A 20,144-nucleotide genomic window follows, 5' to 3' on the forward strand; every position below is an offset into this window, starting at 1 on the left:
TTAGGGGTAAGCCACAGAGCAGCCCCCTCGGGCAGCTGTCTTTCTCTCCACTCTTCCCTGAACTGGGGCATCTGGTTCTCATTCTCTTCACCATGCAGCGGCCTCTGCGTTCACCTTGCTCTGTTTACGTATCTGTTGCACAGCCTGGTTGAAACTCAGCGCTCCTAACCAGTCTTGCCAACCGCCCCCCCTCCCCCCACCCCACCTCGTGATCTGAAGAGAGCTGAACAGGTTCAGAAGAGCTTGAGCGTGAATGAAACCCTAACCAGAGCAAAATTTCTGGAGCCAGCGAGAGGCAAGCCTCAAACCCTTTGCAGGAGGCGTGCCTAACCTCGGTCTGTGGAGGATCTTTGTGGAGTCTGCTGACTTTTGAAAAGGGATTCACATTTGGGTATGGGCAGGTACGTTCTTTTCAGGACAGAATCCGAAGCTTTTAGATTCTCAAACAGATGTGGGACCCCAGTGTTCTACCATCACTGCTCTTTCTGTGTGGTCACTGTTACTAGGAGGGGACCAGAGCTCGAGAGAGGTGTGTACTTGCCAGAGTCACTAAGTAGCGTGTGCAGGAGGCACCCCAAGACAGGAGCCACCATGCCATCCCGCCCCTCCAGTGTGGGGTACAGGTCTTCACGTTTCCTGGAGCCGCTTGTCGTCTCTTGGACTGCTCAGGGGTGCAGAGGAGGCTGGGTGAAGGCCACGTGGTTTCTGCCAGGGCCTGGAGCAGTGAGGATCACCTGGAGCAGGTGTTCTCATCCCCGGTCAAAACGAGAAGCTCCTGGGCAGCTTGTGACATGTCCTGATGCCCCGGCCACACCCCCAGTTCAGTGCCTTAAGTAGACTTTCTGGAGGTAGGACTCAGCACAGTAGTGTTTACACTACTGAGGAGGGCTGACTGATTCCAGGGTGCAGTCAAGGGACAACTATTACCTGTCAGCGCCTGGCGTGGTGAAGTGAAGCTGTAGGAAACCTGGGTGCTGGCCCCGGCGGAGCCAGGAAGGAGCCAGTGCACTGGCTCCTGTGGGGTTTCCCACCTTCTGGGCCTGCTGAGCCTGGGTTCTCCAGCAGCACTGGCCTTTCCTCCTCTCTGCTCACCAAAGCCTTGTTCGTTTTTCCAAGCCCAGATCCTGGGACGCCAGCAGCCAGAAATGCTCTCCCCCTTGCTGCTTCTTTCCTGGCACTGTGCTTTGTGCCCCTGTGAGGCCGTGTGGTTTTTCTCCTGGTGCTCCTACAGGCCATCTTTGCTACCTCCCTCATGCTGCCCCTCACCCCCGTGCCTGCCATGCGGCCATCTGCAAATGTTGCTGGGTGGGATGGATAAATGAATGAATGAACGTGTGACCTGGAGGATAGCCCATGCTTCTCAGCCACCCTCTCACCCCCAGCATTTTAGATTGGTGTCCCCACACAAGTCATGGCAACCTTTCAGTCTCCAAAATTAATTTCTAGCACAGTCGCTGGACCAGGATGTTTTCCTGGGATTCTTTCAGCTCTCCCAATGAGGGAGAAATGGAAAGGGGGAGGGATGATATTAACTCTATCTAACTAACCAACTTCTGATGAAGGAGAATTGAATTGAGCTAATTTGTTTTGGAGAGCTCAGTAGTTGCTGGCAGTTGGTCTGCTATTCCAAATTTACCTCTCCTAATTTGAGAACGTCTTATTGGTTCTGTTGTCTCACTGCCCACTGTGCAAGGTGTGTGCTTCCTGGCGCTGGCCAGCACAGACCTCAGAGCCTGCTTCTCCAGCCTCAGTAGTCCTCAGACCCTTGGGAATCTCCAGTATTGTAATGCTTTTATCATGATTTTTTGACTGCAAATGACACTCTTGCCTTTGAATGTCCCAGTTTGGTTTCATATTCCCAAGGGGTTGTTTTGAGCGTCTCCAAACACACTTCTTTGTAATTCATGGAATCAAACAACATTTGGGGACACATTGGAGATGGACAAGAAAGAGGTGATACCCTCATGGAAGGAAACAGAAAAGCACAGGACTTTGGACTAGAGGCCCAGTGAGCCCCAGAGAGGTGGCTCCTTACTGAGATGGTTCTTCCTCTGCCTTTGGGAATTCAGCTTCGCAGTAGAGTGACTGTCACAGTAAGAAAGAATAATGGTCACAGGGGGTTAGTGTTGGAGATTATCCTCACCAGCCTCCTGAACTTGACCTTGGAAGAGAAGAGACTTTCACAGGGTCAGCAAGAGAGGTGCGCAGTCAGCGCTAAGACCCCAATTCTGGGGGAATACAGGAGAGGAGGACAGGACCCGGTTCCTCCTAGTTCCAAGTGAGCGAGTGCTATGTGAATGGGCAGCTGTCCCACGTGTGTGACTGGCTGAGGGGGCCATGTCACCAGCTCAATTTAACATTTGAGGAGCTGCAACGATGTAAAGCTGTTGAGTGCTCTCTGAATTTGTCTCACCCACAGCCATCTGAATTAACCGTGTTTTCTCTGACGTGAAATAATATTTGGATTTGGAGTACTTCCAATAACTGGAAGTAGCTTTTTTCGTGTAAGCCTTAGTCTCATTAATAACACCAGCAATAATAGTATCAGTAGTAATATTTATTGAAAATCAAGTGTGCACTCCCCTGCTTGGTGCTTTGTGTATATTCTCCTGTTTTGCTTTGCAACAGACCCTGTGAGATGTTTTCCCTATTTCACACACAAGGATGTTAAGGTTCAAAATAGTCTGCCCGAGACCTGCCTGATTTCAGAGTGTGTATTCTTTTTTTTTTCTAAATTTTTATTGGTATGTAATTGACGTGTACCATTATATTAGTTTCAGGTATACAACAGTTCATCATTTGTGTATATTGTGAAGTGATCACCACAGCAAATCTAGCTAACATCCATCACCACACACAGTTACAAAAATATTTTTCTTCTCACGATGAGAACTTTTAAGATCTACTCTCTTAGCAACTTTCAAATATGTGATACAATTGTCCAGTGTGTGTTCTCGATCACTACTTTGTAACACCTCCTTAAACTGGGATCATCTGGGATACAAAACTGAGGCCTAGGAGACATCAGGGAGTTTGCCATTCTTTGAAATCTCCCGTGGTCCCTCCTGGGTTTGGGGCAAGTGCACTGCTGAGAGGTACCCACCTTCCTGCGGACTATCCCAAGGTCAGCCTTGAGTTTTTGCTCTGTCTGCAGCAAGCAGGCACCGAAGAAGCTCTTTTATTTTTATTTTATTTTAAAATATTTTTCTCAACACATTTATAAAGTACTTCAAGCAGAATCTTCTGGGCAAGAGGTTAGGGTTTGGGGGTTCCCACTGTCCACTGAACTGATTAATGAAATACACACATTTAGAAAAATACCTGTATACACGCACACTAGAAACCGGGGATCCATGCTGTAACACTGAAGAATTTCTGAAATAGACGTGATAGGGTTTGGGCTGAAAACAAGGCTCCATGGAGAATAATGTGTCAGAGGGAGCAGAGTCTAGGGAATCCTGTTGTGGTGACACAGGTAGGATCTCAGTGATGACACTGACCTGGAGAGGTGAAGCTGCTGGTGAAATCAGGCCACAGAGGCTTTCAATGCACATTATTCAACTTGTTCTTCTGTGAAAATTTAGGGTTGGTTCCCCCAAATTTGCATTGGTGAGTTTCATTGCTGGCATTCTTTTTGTGATTAAAATAGTTTTTAAAAACTATTACCTAAGTATTAAATTATTCAGCACATAAGTATTTAGGACTTATACGATTGTTATTAGTTTTCAATATGAAAAGTATTGCTTTACTCATTTAATATTTTTTGCCCCCTTTAAATGTTGTTACTTCTAATCCTGCTCTAATTTTATTTGCATTTTCCTGATACATCTGGATAAAATCCTTTTGCCTTTAACCTTTCTGTGTCATTTACTTCGTTGCACTTACAGGTGTCATATCATTGTTACACTTTCTAACTTGACCTGAGAAGGTCTTCCGCTTTTTATTAAGAGAGTTTAGCCTGCTTATGTTTACTCATATAACGTGATCTTCTTCCAATAATCTGTTGTGCTTTCTCTTGGAGGTTTTATGAGGATTAAGTGAGATAATAACTATAATGTTCTTAACACAGTATCTGGCACATATTCAGTACTTTTATTTTTACTTACCATACCAATAGAGGCTCCAAAAAATATCTACTAAGCACTCATTCCTAATAAAGCTCTTTTAAAACTTAGGACAAGAAAGATACATGTCTAATTTAAAAAGCTAGTTAATGCAAAAACTGGGGTCACTGCTCAGGGCCTCTGGATTCCAGGACCTGGGCTATTCTAGCTAGGTTGTCAGAGTTAAACTATGCAGGTGGTCCTTGTATTATTTAGTCTATTTCATTTATTAAAATTTTCAAATATCCTTCGAAGTTTGTTTTATAAAACCACCATAACACATAGTTTGCCTTATGGTAACTTGTGCACATCTTCCTCCTTAGAAACACCTAGCAACCGTATTAAAATTCCAGATTCCTGGGCCTCACTCCATACTACTCAGCCAGAATTTCCAGGAGAGAAGTCTGGTGATTTTTTTTGAAAACAAACATCCAAGGTGATGTTATTATTAAGGAAAATTGAGAAACACTACACATCTAGCACTGGGATGTTGAGACCTTATTATTTTGGCTTTATTTGTTTTATCTGATGTGTTTGTTAAAACATTTAGAACATGGAATCATAGGCTCGTCCCAAGTCAAAGCAAACAAGAACATTAAAATTAATGAGAAGGGTCCCTTAAAAAATGCTTTAAAGGATTCATATGTCACCAACATCTAACAGCCTTCTTACAGAGAAACAGAAAAATCATTACCAATGAAATCAGGAATAAGACAAAGTTATCACAGGTCTTCCTCAACTTACAATGGGGTTATGTCTCGATCATACCAAACATCATAGCTTAGCCTCACCTACCTCACATGTGCTCGGAGCACTTGCATTAAGCCTACAGCTGGGCAAAATTATCTAACACAAAGCCTATTTGATAATAAGGTATTGTATATTTCATGTAATTTATTAAATACTGGTACAAAAAGTGAGAAACAGAATGGTCGTATGGGTGCAGAAGAGGTGTCTGCGTATTGGTTGTTCACTCTCATGGTCATGTGGCTGATGGGGAGTGTTTTCACCGCCTAGTGTCATGAAGGGATTGGACTGCATCTCGCCAGGCTAGGAAAAGATCCAAATTCCAAATCCAAAGTACGATTTCTACTGAATGCATACCACTTTGGCACATTTGTAAAGTCAAAAACTCATAAGCCAAACCATCGTAATGAGGGATGGCCTGCACGATGCAAGTCTGACCGCCGAGCCACAAGCTCAGGTCCTGGAGTGCAAAGGCAGAGACCTTGTTCCTCCTCTCACCAGTGCCTCCATCACTGGCACATTACTTCTCCGGCCCTCAGTTCTCATACCTCTATCACAGGGATAATGACAGCACCCTCACTGGATGCGAGGATTAAGTGAGGTGATGCCTACCACGTGCTGGGCAGAGAGCGTGGCCCACTAATCAGCACTTGCCAAAATCAGCTTCCGAAAATTCTCGGTCATGTGCAGATGAGGAATTTTCTCAGAGAGACTGTGGACTTGACCCAGGCCCCTGAGTCAGTGCATAGGAACTCCGGCTTTGGGAGCCAGCCCAGTGCAGTTAGCACTGCCCCACCTGCCACTTAAACCTGGGCTCAGAAGAGCCGAAAATGAGAAAGAAGCAAACAACAGAAATAGGCTTGATGTTCAGTGTAGGCTGAACTGCCCACCCACCCAGAGGGTGAGCACATATGCTTCTTGACCACAGCTCTGACTCTCACAGTGACTTGGGGAAGAATCTTCTAGCACCTTCCACCTCAGTAGGGGCAGCTTCAGAACAGATGGAAGAGAATGCCCTACAGACCCCTCCATCCTGACCTTCTCTGCTCACACCTAACCCCTAGAAGGAAGCAGCGGGTCTAGACATGGAATACAAAACCACATCTACGTGCTCGCGCTCCACGAAGTGGATGGCGCTGTAGGTTTGCTCTTCCAGCAGCGATGGTTTGAACCTTTCGTCACCAAAACCACAGTTCAGGCTTGGAGAATGTAGTGGAATTAATTCTGTGGGTCTCAGCTCAGAGCTTTGAGCATCCTTCCTTCATGTGACTGAATCACATTCTTTTTCCCACTTGGTAGCTGACAATCTTCCCAGCCCAGGGAGGCTGGAAATGCACTGATGTGGAAATGTGAACATTTCTGAATTTTTGAAAAAATGTTTATTTATTTTTGAGAAAGAGAGAGAGAGAGAGTGTGCGAGCAAGTGGGGGAGGAGCAAAGAGAGGGAGACACAGAATATGAAACAAGCTCCAGGCTCTGAGCTGTCAGCACAGAGCCTGATGCAGGGCTTGGACTCATGAACCGTGAGAGCATGACCAGAGCCGAGGTCAGACGCTTAACCAACTAAACCACCCAGGTGCCCTGGAAATGTGAACAGCTCTGAATGGCCTGGCCCATGGAAGGCTATGGTGGCCAAGTGGCATCAGGAAATGTCTGTTAGGTGAATGTCTGGGTGGATGGATGGCTGCACTCAAACCTTTCGTGCTTTCCTTAAAATGTGTGGTTTTTTATTCCCACTCAGGAAAAAGGGATGTCTCACAGCTGCTCTCTCATGATGAGAGTAGTACAGAAAGACTTCTGCCTCCATGGAAGCCAACAATGGAGAAGTGAAGGCTCCACAAACACTGGGCCCCAAAGGTTCTGGTTTCCAGCCCTGATTTGCCCCTAGTCGCTGTGTGGCTTTGGGCACATTAGCTCAAGCTTCAGTTTTTTATGGAAGGCAGGTAACAATATACACTCTGCAATCTCACTGGAGGCTGCAATGTATCCTTGACCATTCACATGGAAGCTTCACTGAGGACGCAGTTCGATTCTTATTCATGCCTCTCTCTGTTTGACACAGAAAAACTGTTTAGTGCATTTTTGTTGAATGAATAGGTGTATGAAAGAGCACTACACACCCTCAGTAACCCATTTTGTTTTATTTTATTTTATTTTATTTTATTTTATTTTATTTTATTTTATTATGAAATTTATTGTCAAACTGGTTTCCATGCAACACCCAGTGCTCATCCCAACAGGTGTCCTCCTCAATGCCCATCACCCACCCTCCCTCCCTCCCACCCCCCATCAACCCTCAGTTTGTTTTCAGTTTTTAAGAGTCTCTCATGGTTTGGCTCTCTCGCTCTCTAACTTTTTTTTCCCTTCCCCTCCCCCATGGTCTTCTGTTAAGTTTCTCAGGATCCACATAAGAGTGAAACATATGGTATCTGTCTTTCTCTGACTTATTTAACTTAGCATAACACTCTTCAGTTCCATCCACGTTGCTACAAAAGGCCATATTTCATTCTTTCTCATTGCCAAGTAGTATTCCACTTTGTATATAAACCACAATTTCTTTCTCCATTCATCAGCCCATTTTAAATGATCTTTTTAAGTCTCTGTATCTCCTTATTATCCAATGGCTTTGATATGGGCAGGGAGGGCATCTTTTTCATCATTATATCCCTGAAGCCTACAGCAGGGCCTGGTGAGCAGGACACTCTCAAGCTCATGGTTGTGAAATTAGTGAATGTAGGATAGAGATGATCCTACTACAAAGAAGCCCCAAAACTCCAACTCCTTCTCTTGCTTTAGGTTTATTTACTCTGAACATCCCCTTTGGTGTTAAATGTATCTCAGTTCACTTTATCTGTGTGTCTTGTCTCTTCCGTAAACTGTACAGTTCCAAGAGGGAGACACTACCTTCTCTCTTGGCAGTTTTCCTGGCCCCCAAAGAGATGCCTTCTGTTTGGTGGATGGAACAGTTAGTACAAGTCTGGCTGATTGCTGGACCAATGAGTACTTTTAAAAATAACATTATTTTTTCTTATTATAAAATACAAGGTCATGTTAGAAAATTTGGAAATTAAAGATATTATAATGATGGAAATTAAAAAAACCCTACTCTAATCCTCCCACCCAAGGATTGGCTATTTGAGATTTTACGTGATAGAGAATTTCCATTACATTTGTATTTAGCAGGATAAAAAGAAATAGAAGAAATGACTCGGTTCCTTAACAGATGTTTCTTCAGTGTAAGAGAAATTCCTAAATCTCTTTTGCTTTCATTTTCTCTTTTGCTAAACATATAAACATGAAGAAGTTGTTGTTCATGTGTTTTAATACATCTCTGATGGGCATGCATTTAAGTGCCTGGTTAGTAAAACTCAGTCAAAGGTTAGAAGACACATCAAAGTCTAGACAAACAAGCAAGCAAGACCATTTTTCTTTATTGAAGTACACAAAAGTATGCTGATTTTTATGATTATTCTTCAATAAAGATTAATAGAGAAAAGCTAATCTGTAATAAAACTGATTCCATAAAAGTGACAAAGCACTTGAAGAAAGATGAGCAGACACATTATGGGGGAAATGGGGAGGTGCGGCCAGTCCCTATTATAATCTCAAAAGCATTCATGCTATCAGAGGGCTACCATAGTTTGCTTTCTCCTTGCTTCCAAGTTACTTGAACAACTGAGTTATAACATATTTATTTATGCTAACATATATTAAATACTTAATCTCTACATGCCAGATAGTGTCCTAAATTTGTAACACATTATAACTTATTTTATCCTTACGACTCTAGGACTTTGTGGATGAGGAACTGAGGAGCTGAGGTCAGGTGGGCTGAGATTGCACGGCTAACATGGCAGAGTGGTTTTTGAGGGAGAGAAGGCGTCTCTGTTCCACCTTTAGAGAGATCATCTACTCAAACCATTTTGTTTCTGAATCAGGAAACTGAGGCCAGAGCGGTTGAGTGATACGGTTTCTCAGGCAGTTATTAGCACAGCTGGGCTAATCTCCATGTCTTCTTATTCTTATTCCAGTGCTCTCTCAAGAATTCTGACTTGGGTTTCAGTCACATAGTTTAGCCTGGGACTAAACACCCCTGGCTGCCAACTCCATGTCCTCGGGCCCATGGGGGATGCTGGCATTTTCTCTCCTCAGTTGTGCTGCCTTTGGTGGGTGCAGGAGCTCCTGGGCCAGTCAATCTGTCTGTGATGTGCCAACAGCCCACAGTATAAGGCGGTAAGTGATCAACGGGTCAGACAAAACCAGAGGTTCAGATGACTGCTGGTTGCAGAAATGCAAGGCAGCGCCATGTGAGGAGGTGCAGGTCATCATCCGCCTTCCAGATTCACCAGCATCACACGGAGTTACAACCATAGGTGAGAAGGTTCTGGAAGGAAACCAGCTACTGTGTTTTCTTAGGCAGATCACTGATGCCAGTCAGCACGTGTGGGCACAGACCATGTGCTAAGCCTTGGAGAGCACGCTCCTTTGTGTCTTCATTTTCAACACCAGCTCCTTGTTGTTTTTTAGCAACAGTTTGGTAGTGTTCCTCAGGTTTCAGCCTTTCAACATCTGAATGTCATTCCTTTGGCTAACTGATTTTTTTCCCCCTCCACTTCTTCACTGGGTGATGACAGGAGAAACTGTTAGTTTTAAAAAAGTTGATTTAATGGCCCACTTGCAAGAAGCCACATAGCAACCAATCTGTTCTTAAGATTTGGGATTTATTTGATTCATCTTCTCAGATGACTTATTGAAATTGTCTTTAGAATGTGTCTAAAATGGATGTTGTGTGCTCTGCTGATGGCACCGGACCCAGAATTTCCATCCAGGTATTTATTTAATTGTCTCTTCTAATTCTCTCTACTGACACTCATCTTGAAGTTTACTTTTGCCATTTTGTTGGAACAGCACTACACCCCTGCCCCAAACATTTAACTCCTCTCAGATAAATCCAAGCCCAACCCTGAAATTCCCAGGTTGGCCCTAAATCAATGCCAGACTGTATGGTATGTTAGTAACCGCTCACACTTCAGGGGGAAGAATTTTCATCAGTAGTTTCAGAGATGCACATAAAAGCAGCAGACAGCCCACATTTAGGCTGCAGCCATCACTACTTAAGGCAGGTAGAAACGATACAGTGGAGAGAGGAGAGAGTCGGTGTTAGGACACAAAATGTGTATTAGAAGCACGTGCTGGAAAGCCAGTCTCTCCAGATTTAAGATGCACTCTTTAATTACATTTGAATTTTGTCCTAAGATAAAGGTACAAAGATTTAGGGTCTTTTAAAGGGAAGGATGGTCTCATGGTGTGGGCTGTTTCTTGGGGTTTTGTCCGTTAATGGACTGGCTGCTTTCCAGAAGGGAGTTCTCCTTGGTCCTGTCAAACAGAGCAGAAGCACCATCTTCTCAAGTGTGTGGAGGGACACTTCAGGGGGCATGGACAATGGGCCAACCTCTGCTTTTCTTCTTTTTAGAGTCTATGCGACACAATCAAGCATTATATAAGGCAAACTTGGGAAAATGACCTCTCCTCTCTGTGTCTGTTTCCTCCTCTGCAAAACCAATGGTGCAGAATAGAGACGCTTCCAGAAATGCTGTTCTATTCTCACTATTAGCTCTATACTAAGGTTTTAGAATCATAAAGCTGACAGCACCTTAGAAGCTACCTCGTCTAACTTCCTGGCTACATTAGCCCTTGCTGTGTGCCAAACCATGCAAAAACTTAGTGGGTGGAAACAAACAAACAAAAATGTTATTTCTCATGATTCTGTATGGCCCAGCAGTCTCTCTTCTGCTTTTCCTGGGCTCACTCATGATGGATTTTAGCTGGAGGGTCAGCTGGGCCAGAAGGTCCAAGACGGTTTCATTCACACATTCGAAAGCTGGTACCGGCTGTTGGTTGGGGGTCCTTGTTCTCCATGTGACCTCACACCCTCTAGGAGATTGATTGGCTTCCTTGAAGGGCAATGTCAGAGCAGTTCTAAGAGGGGGAAGGCTGCAAGGCCTCTCAAAGACCCATCTCAGAAGTTACACAAGGTTGCCTTCAGTGCACTGATTGTGATGAAAATGCAGGTATGCTAACTCCCCTAATCTAGTGCTGTGTTCACTCTGTTAACACACTGCTCCCCAATGGCTATTTTCAAGTTCATTCATCAACCACATTAAGTATTCCTGGGCATGTACTACATGCCAGGAGCTGTGCTGGGCACTTTGGTGGATTCACAGATGAGTAAGAAAGCATCTCTTTTCTTTCAAGTAACCTATAGTCTATGCCTAGCGTGACATTCAAAGCAGGTTAAATGACCACATTTTAAATAGGCCGTAACCTGTTTCTCCGGTCTCTATAAGAATGTGTGTCATAGGTAAAAATAAAAGCTTCTTATCTTAAGTTCCATGGGCATTTCCATAGATTATTACTAGGACAGTTGAGGTTCTTTTCCACTTTCCATAGCCTCCTCCACAGTACGTTTAGTACATGAAGAAAGACAATATCCAAATTATCATAAATCTGTCGGCATTCCATTTCCGAACAGAGGCAAATGGAGCCTCCGTGTATCTGAGATGTTGTATGTATCTGGATTACCGTTTTATCCTTTAATGGGGTGGACCTCAGGGTCACGTTTTATTATATGCATCTTAAAAATGTAGAGCTGAAGTTTCAGAGGGGGCATAGAGAGGTGACATGAGTCAGGTTGGGACATTAACCTTCTGACCTTGGAGACTGACGGATCTCAAGCAGCTCTGCACTCCAGAGAGGTGGCTGTTTTGGCAAAGAGAGGCAGGCCAGATGCCCTGGTGTTTCATTTGAAGCTTTGAAAGGTTAAACTTAGGCTTGCCTTTGCCCTCTAACCTGCCAAGGCCACCCCACAGCAAAGACCACCTTTGGAGTTCTCCACTCTTCTCTCCTTGGACTTTCATTCTGCTCTTCCCCGTCTTTCAGTCACCTGATGCCCACTTGTCAGCAGCTGCTTTGGTTCATACCTGACTCTCAAGAAAGAATCAGCACCCAGTTATTTACATTTCACTGTGAATGTCAGTTTGTGGGGAAAGTATGATCTTTTATTAGGAAAAGAAAAGCTCTGTTCACAGGAAAAGGAACACTGGTCATCAGCAAGGAGCTTGTAAGATCATGTCTGCTACTTGCTGTTCTTAGTACCCAGTTAGAGCCAAAGATTGTTGAGTACTGGCATTTTAGAAGTGAAACGGCCAACAGAAATGCCGCTGATACTCCTTACTTTGTTGGTGAAGAAACTGAGACCCAGAAACGAGTAGCAGCTTGCCATGTTACTTAACAAGTTAGTGGCATAGTTGGGATTTGAACTTTGATTACTAGATCATCAACGAGCAAGATTTCGACCTGATATCATTTTCTCTCCCTGAGAAATTTATCTACACAGAACTGGACAGTTTTCAGTTGCATACACCCTCATGGGTCTTCTACATGGCAGGGAAGGGTGCTAGGGATTTTGACACAAAAAAGGGAATAAGGAATGGAGAGGAAGCTATCTGTGGAATAGCTTCTGAATTGCTGTTACTACTACTTCAAAATGACATATGGACGTAGGTTCAGGAAAAAAAAATGCATTTGTCTTAGGTTCCAGCATTTAGGCAGAAGTCCATTATGTGGTCTTGGCAACTCAAACAACCTCCTCGCTCATCTACTGAACAAGAAACAAGAATAGGTCATCTCTAAGAAAATCCATAGACTTTCCAGCCCTAGAGCTGGGGAAAACAAGATCCTGTTAAAAGATCTGATGAGGGAGTAGTGGCTGGAGCAAGGGAGTAATGGTTATTAGCTGTTTCGGGGACAGGAAAGAGGTCAGTTTGGCTGAGAGGAATGATTTATGTTGACAACTTTTAGTAAAATACAGATAATAGTTACTGTCTTAACATGATAAAACATGCCTATTGGGAACAAGGAAGGAATGCTCACTCATTTTACCACAATTAAATGTTGGTCTAGAAGTACTAGACAATACCCTAGTTCTTTGATGGACCCCTTTTAAACTCAGAGAATTACAAGAATCCTAGTCCTTTACTAAAAGAAGTGACTCTCTAATGGTAAAATTTTGGTGTTATTGACAAGTAAGTAGAGGAAATACTTTTAGGGAAGAGCTTTCTAGATGGTCTTCAAACCATACTTAGACATTTCTCTTCTGTTTTCTCAAAGGAGCATCTTCAAAGGTAAGCACTTTGTAACAGCTCTTCACTCTCAATTCTTCCTGATTTGATAGACAGGACAGGCTTGTAGCAGGGGTGCTATTCACAAGAAGACCACTTCCAGGTTTGCCATTCAGCAGCCAAGAGGCCTTGGCCAAGGCAGTAATACCACCAAACCCCTGTATGTTTTGATAAAAACAGATGTAATGATACCAATCTGTCTGCTTCACAAAGTTTTTACAAGAATTAAGTGGAAAATAATGTGTATGAATGTATATTATTATTGAAGGGAATTTATAGATATGAGGGGTGGATCTTGTCTGGACTCGCCAGGCCCTTGGGTCTTCAGTATCCAGGGAGCCCATGCAGCTATGAATCTACACTCAGCCTGTAAAACGGCAACCTTTTTCTAGCACACCCAAGGCACGCATCACAGAATCCCATACACCTAGAGTATATGGCTTTCAGAGTGAGAGCCAGCTTGGGATTGTGTTAGCAGAGCAGGTACAGTTAAAAAGCCTGGGGCTTTGGAATTTTTAAAAGGGACCCAACACCAACATCTCTGAAATAAATTGATTTGGTTGAAACTCTTCCAAAGAAATTACCTTAATTCTGAGACTAAATATGCTGTGTTCCAGCCCAAATGGACTTTTCTTGGCCAATCCCCTGAAAGTAAACATTCAAGTTTAACAGGGAAAGGGCAGTAGAACTTACAGTTTTAGCTCACTGATGTCACCCATTCCTCTTTGAGCCAAAGAACAAGAAAATCCAACACTTCCTTCAAGAATGAAGGCATCATATGGGAATGATACAAATATGTTTGTGGTTTCTATATATTTTCTTTTAAAGAAAAACACAGGAATTGAAGAAGATACATTTTTCAGAATCTTGACAGACATATGTGCTTTTCTCAGAGAGGGGTCCACCTGGGGATCTTGGCTGTCTGGTCAAAAAGGCTGCCTTTTTATTCCTCGATTAAGAAATAGAACTTTAAAGAAAAAGCAGCACAGAGGGTCTAAACTGTGGAAAAACTTAATGTTGAACTAAATTCCAAAACTCAGATCGAGGGACAAGATCTTAGTATTGGGGAATAAGAGCACTTTGGAGCTGAAAGTCAAGTGTTCATTTTACTGCAGAGGAAGTGTCAAAATTAAGATCTTCGAGGGTTGTGTAACTTGCCCCAGGTCACAAGGCTTCTGTCATCGAGGCTAGACTAGAACACAGAGCTTTTTGGCACCAGTATGATTATTATCTCGTTTGAGATGAAATCATTCCTGGATAACAAAGGCATATTCCTAAGGCTGTCCTGAAATGCTCTGTTCTCACACTGCCTGACAATAATGATGCTGAGTAATGAAATGATAGGCAGCGATATCTCACTGCACACAATGAAGCATGTAGGGCTGCCTTCCAATGGCAGCCAACTGGAGTCAAGGGCAGGAGAATGAAATTGTTGATTTCAAATGTGCTTATAGAGCTTGCATTTTGAGGTATCTCTTGGCGATTTCCACCGGAGAGAGCAGAATAGTTTGGTGAGTCCAGTTCAGTTCCATCAACGTTAACAAGCACTCTTGAGCCAGGCAGATGTTCAAAAGTAAGGAAGCACATCCCAGCCTAGAAGGAGCTCAGGGCCCAAGGAGGATAGCACAGATTGAAGCTTCTTGATCCTTCTATCCACAGCCCTTAACACCCATCAAGTATTTAAGCAACATTTGGTGATTGAATATGGATGGTTACATGTTAAGTTGGTGGTAGAATTGCCCTGAGTGTGGAGAAGAGGGGATGATCAATCTTCCTGGGGTGTAGAAAAGAACAAGGTCAAGGAAAACTTCAAAGCTGATACTTGATCTGAGCCTAAAGGGAAACACATTGCAGAACAAAAGATCATCCGCTGGTCTATTTAAGTTTCAGGGTATCCAGTTCTGATACTTTAAGGAGGGCCCCTTATAGTACATAAAGCACCCCAAACTCCCTGATATGGAAAGTGAGCCCTGGGGCTGAGAGCAGGGCTTAGGGTGCCCAGCATGTTGGCATCAGAGCTACTGTGTCTGTGTCTGGGTGGAGCTTCATCCTCAGGGCACTGAAGCTGACCTCCAGCCTTGGGCCTCGGGTGGCCTCACCTGACTTCCTGCCTGCCCTCACTTGGGTCTCTGGGAAAGGCTGTTGTACTTGGCCTCCCTCCACCCCCAGGGTACGCAATTACTCAGAATCTCCCAGCTGCTCCCAAACCCCACACTGAGTTTCCAAACAAAACCTGTGAAAACAGATCTCCGGTGGCAGCTTCGGCCACATTTGGCAGCTGCCCATGTCCACGGTCCACCAGCAGATTCTTGAGTCCCAGACACTCTCCACTCCAGATGCAGATGAAGCCTGGATGGACGCTGTCTTTGAGACAAATCCAGGAAAGATCTGCCCGAGAACTCGTGGGTTCGCTGGTTTTCTTTTGGCTCCATCCAAACCTAATGGAGCTGAATATCTGCGCCGTGTCCCCGTGCCTTTGGCTCATACCTCTGTAATGATGCAGGAAGAAAGCGGGTCTCCTCCTAGCAGCCGGGCCTTGTGGGGGTTCTGAATCACTGCTGCTTCCTGTCTGGGAACCTCATGGTATGAGTGCCCCTCCCCCTCACTTCTTCCCCTACCATTCTCCCTTCTTACCTTGTTTCCATCCCTTGGAGACATGCTGTTGCCAGATTTCTCTTTCCAAAGTAGGAACCTTTGCTGACATAATTCCAAACCCTTCCAAGCCAGCTTGCTTATGCCATGATGCCATATCTTGTTAGCCTGGCATTAAGACCTTCTGTGGTCAAGGCACCAGGTTTGTGCCAGTCCTCCCCACCCTCAGATACAGATGTTTCTTGGAAGCAACTGCCCAGACTGGGGCTACATTTCCCACCCATTTAATTTTGCAAATGAAATGTAAGCAAAAGTGATATGTGTCACTTCAGGGTCAAGGTAGTTAGGAAGAGGGTGCACCTTTCCTATCCCCTTTTTTTTCTGGTTCTGTCAGTTGGAAACAGAGGATTCTGTACCTGTGGGAACTGAGGAGCCACAAGATGGAAGAAGCATGGGTCCCAGAAACACCACTTGGAGTAAACCATTTTGCTGATAAGGGAGACTTTGTTGGTCTGGTTTGTGATGTAGAAATAGCTGTGTGTTGTCTTAAGCCAGAAATTTGGGATTTATTTTCGTTCTGCCTAATGTTGTCTTAACTTTATTTCCATCACTGTCATTTATATCCCCATCTTTAGGCCAAATCTTCCGTTCTTCATACACACTTGTTACCTGCCCGTGCACACCTTGCCTTCCCTGCTTGGGTGCCTTTATCCTTACCTGAATGAATCCACATCATCCTGCCTATGACTCAAGATGCATGGAAGGGACCCTGCTCCACTCAGCTTTCCTCAGCCACTGCAGCTGCAGGGTGCAACCCCTCATCTGGGCCTCAGACCACCATATCTTCTCCTCTCATCCCGCTGTGGGTCAGCCGGTGTTTCCTAGACCTTATTTCCCTGACCACTTGTAAATTCTTGGGAAGTTGGGAAGCTCATGTTCATTTTACCCTTGTTATCCCCATAGCAGAGCACCGAGTGGCCCCCTCCACCCAACTCCCTATCTTTAAAGTCACTTAGAATTAATGATTGAGAGAATAAATGAATTGTAAGCGCAGGGCCCTCTTGTGGCGAAATGAAAGAATCAGCAGTTTGTCTTTCAGCGCCTGGCCTCCTCTTTCTGTCCCCATACCACCCCTACTTGCTGTCCCCACAGTCTCCTCCCCCCCTTCATGCATGTCACAGTGGAGGACAGAGTCCACAGTCTTCAAAGCCAGACTGCCAAGGCTGCAAGCCGGGTTTTGGCATTTCCCACCTGACTGTGAGCATGCCCCATAGCCTGCATGCCTCAGTTTCCTTATTGTGAAATAGCTAATAATAACCTATCTATCAGAGTTGATGAGACGAGGTAGTCTCTGTAAAGTTCGTAGAACATAATGGGCCATAGTGAGTGCAGTTTAAGGATTCACGTTGCATGGTGCTTCATGCCTTCTCGCTTTGCTTTGTCTACATCTGTTGCCCTGCTTTTCTAGATACTGTGGAATCAGGGATGACATTAGTTCAGGGCCTGGATGGCTGATGGGGCTCCCCTTGTGTGTCACCACCAGTCACTAGCAAAAGACTGCCCAAGTGCTTTGCAGATGGTCACTCTGAGCCAGAAAGAGAGCCATGATCAATGGGCTCTATGTGCCATTAATTCAGGAGAGGAAATAGTGACATATGTGCCAAGTAGTATCGATCCCCCAAAGAACTGGGATTTTACTAGAAGTTGTAACTTAGAGGAATGAGCAATTAATTGTGGAAGTTCAATTATCTCTAAGTTAATGTTCAGAATTCAAATGACTCATATGATCTTAGTGCTATAAAACCATAGAAGATCATTTATTACATACTTTCATTTAACTTAGCAAGAAACCAATGCCAAGACAAGTGACTTACCCAAGGTGATAACAAAGGCAAGAACCAGGCACCTACTAGTCTGTTGTCTCCTTGGTTCTCACAAGTGCTAACCTTAGATGAATCTTATAAAGTTTTTCACACCTCACTCTCCTACCCAAGAACCTTCAATAGCTTCCTAATACCTTACAGATCAAGGTCAAATCTCTTAAAAAATTTTTTACATATTTATTATTATTTTAATTTTATAGGTAACATACAATGTAGTCTTAGTTTCAGGTATACAGTTTAGTGATTCAATACTTACAAAAACCCAGTGATCAAAGATCAAGGTTAAATCTTTTTTTTAATGTTTATTTGTTTATTTTGAGAGAGAGAAAGAGTGCACTTGAGTGCACACATGAGTAAGAGAGGGCAGAGAAAGAGGGAGAGATAGTATCCCAAGCCAGGTCTGCACTGTCAGCACAGAGCCCCACATGGGGCTGGATCCCGTGAACCAGTGAGATCATGACCTGAGCTGAAATCAAGAGTCGGATGCTTAACAGACTGAGCCACCCAGCCTCCCCTCAAGGTTAAATGTCTTATGTGTTGAAATCATTCACAGTCTGATTCCCTTTCCCCACTCAGAATCCAATAGTGGCTGGCATTCTCCTATGTAGTTGGCAATACTGTAAATTGGCATAATCCTTTTGGAAAGCAGTTGGCGACACGCATCAAGAACCGTAAACATATTCATGTGGCCCAGTAATCCTACGTCTTGACCACTTCCTAAAGAAATGTTCCTCAGTACAGAAAAACAAGTATGCATAAAGATGTTCATCATAGCGTTATTTATGTAACACAAAACTGTGGAGAACCCAAGTGCTTCCCATTGAAGAGATTTTTGATTAATTATATATTTACTAGTTGAACTAGTGAGGTCGTGATAAGTTATGGAGATACAAACTATAAAATAACATGCTACATAAGATATAATGTTAAATAAAAACAGGATGTAAAATATATGCAGAGGAGTGCCTGGGTGGCTCAGTCAGGAATTAAGCCTCCGACCCTTGATTTCTGTTCAGGTCATGATCTCATGGTCATGAGATCAAGCTCTGCATGTGTCTCTGCACAGGGTGCAGAGCTTGCTTAAGATTCTATCCCTCTCTCCCTCCGCCCCTCCTCTGCTCACATGTGTGCTCTCAAAACCAAAACGTGTGTGTGTGTGTGTGTGTGTGTGTGTGTATACAGAGTATGATTATGTGATGTGAAAAATAAAAGTAAGGGGAAAAAGACACTAAAGAAGTTTAAATAACTGTTGTACAGGATTTTTTTCTATTATCCAAAATTTATGCAACAGCTTTACATTATTTTCATAATACTAAAATTTTAATTTTTACCATGATAAATGTTGTCACTACAAAACTTTTAAAGGCTCCTCATTGCCCACTGTAATATAAAGGGAAACAACTTCTCTCAGCACCTCCGAGCCCCACCATGCTGCCTGGTTCTTCCTTTCCATCCCTGTCTCCCAGAACACTGGGTTTTTGTGCTTCCTATGTTCTCATCAGGCTGGCCCTTGGTTGTGTCCTAGGTGAGAAGGAGGCTGCAGGGTCAGAGAAGAAAACGATGACCTTGGAGATGGACAGAACTTAGGGACCCACCTTTGCCCATTTATTGCTGGGTGACTGGGCACACTACCTGTTCCCTTAAAACATCTGTTTCCTCATCTGTAAAGTGAGAAATGATAATACTTATCTCTCAGGCTGCCACAGGGATTAAGTGAGACACATATGTATGTTCCTGGCATGGTATAGGTACCTTTAATAAGGCTTGCTCCCCGCCACGGCTATACCATGTTTAACACTGCCCTTGTCTGGGATCCTCCGACTTTTGTCTTTACTAACTCATGCCTTGAGGTCTGGCATGAATTAATAAAGAATGTTTATTTTTTGTTTTGTTTTGTTTTGTGTTGAGAGAGAGGGACAAGGGGAAGAGTGGGGTAGAGAGAGAGTGGCAAAATCTTAAGCAGTTTCCATGCCCAACTCAGAGCCTGACGTGGGGCTTGATCTCACGACCCTGGGATCACAACCTGAGCAGAAATCAAGGGTCAGATGCTTAACCGACAGAGTCACCCAGGTATCCCGATGTCTGGCATGTGCTTTTAAGTAGTGCTCCTCAAATGTAGTCTGTAGACCTGTCCTCACAAGATGGGTGTGGAGGAAGAGTGGACATCAGTGTGGTCTTGCCACAGATGGGAACAAACAGTTCCGGGCCCAGCGTGGGGCTTGTGTATCTGCCTAAAAACTCAGGGAGAAATGGGGAGTGTGGAGAAATGGGGAGGAGGACAGGTGAAAAGATAGGCAAAGTCACTGAAAATCAGTGATAAGTCCATGGGGGGTTCACTGCACTATTTATTTGGTTTGTGTGGATATTTGAACACTTCTATAACAACAAGAATTGAAAATTTCTATACAAAATTCTTCCAAGATGCCTCACTATTTCCATCTTCTTGGGCGTATTATTCCTGTGCGTTTTATTCCCACTGACCTCATTTGCAATGATATCTTTGCATCATTACTTGCCTCTGTGTGTGTGTGCATGTACATATTCACATGCATATATAGACACACACATGTATACATATGTATACACATATATGTAATCTCCAAGTACAGTATCAACTCCCTGAGGGCAGATATCCTGTT

Source organism: Panthera uncia, assembly GCF_023721935.1.
Source record: "Panthera uncia isolate 11264 chromosome A3 unlocalized genomic scaffold, Puncia_PCG_1.0 HiC_scaffold_12, whole genome shotgun sequence".
In the NCBI taxonomy this organism is placed as follows: domain Eukaryota; kingdom Metazoa; phylum Chordata; class Mammalia; order Carnivora; family Felidae; genus Panthera; species Panthera uncia.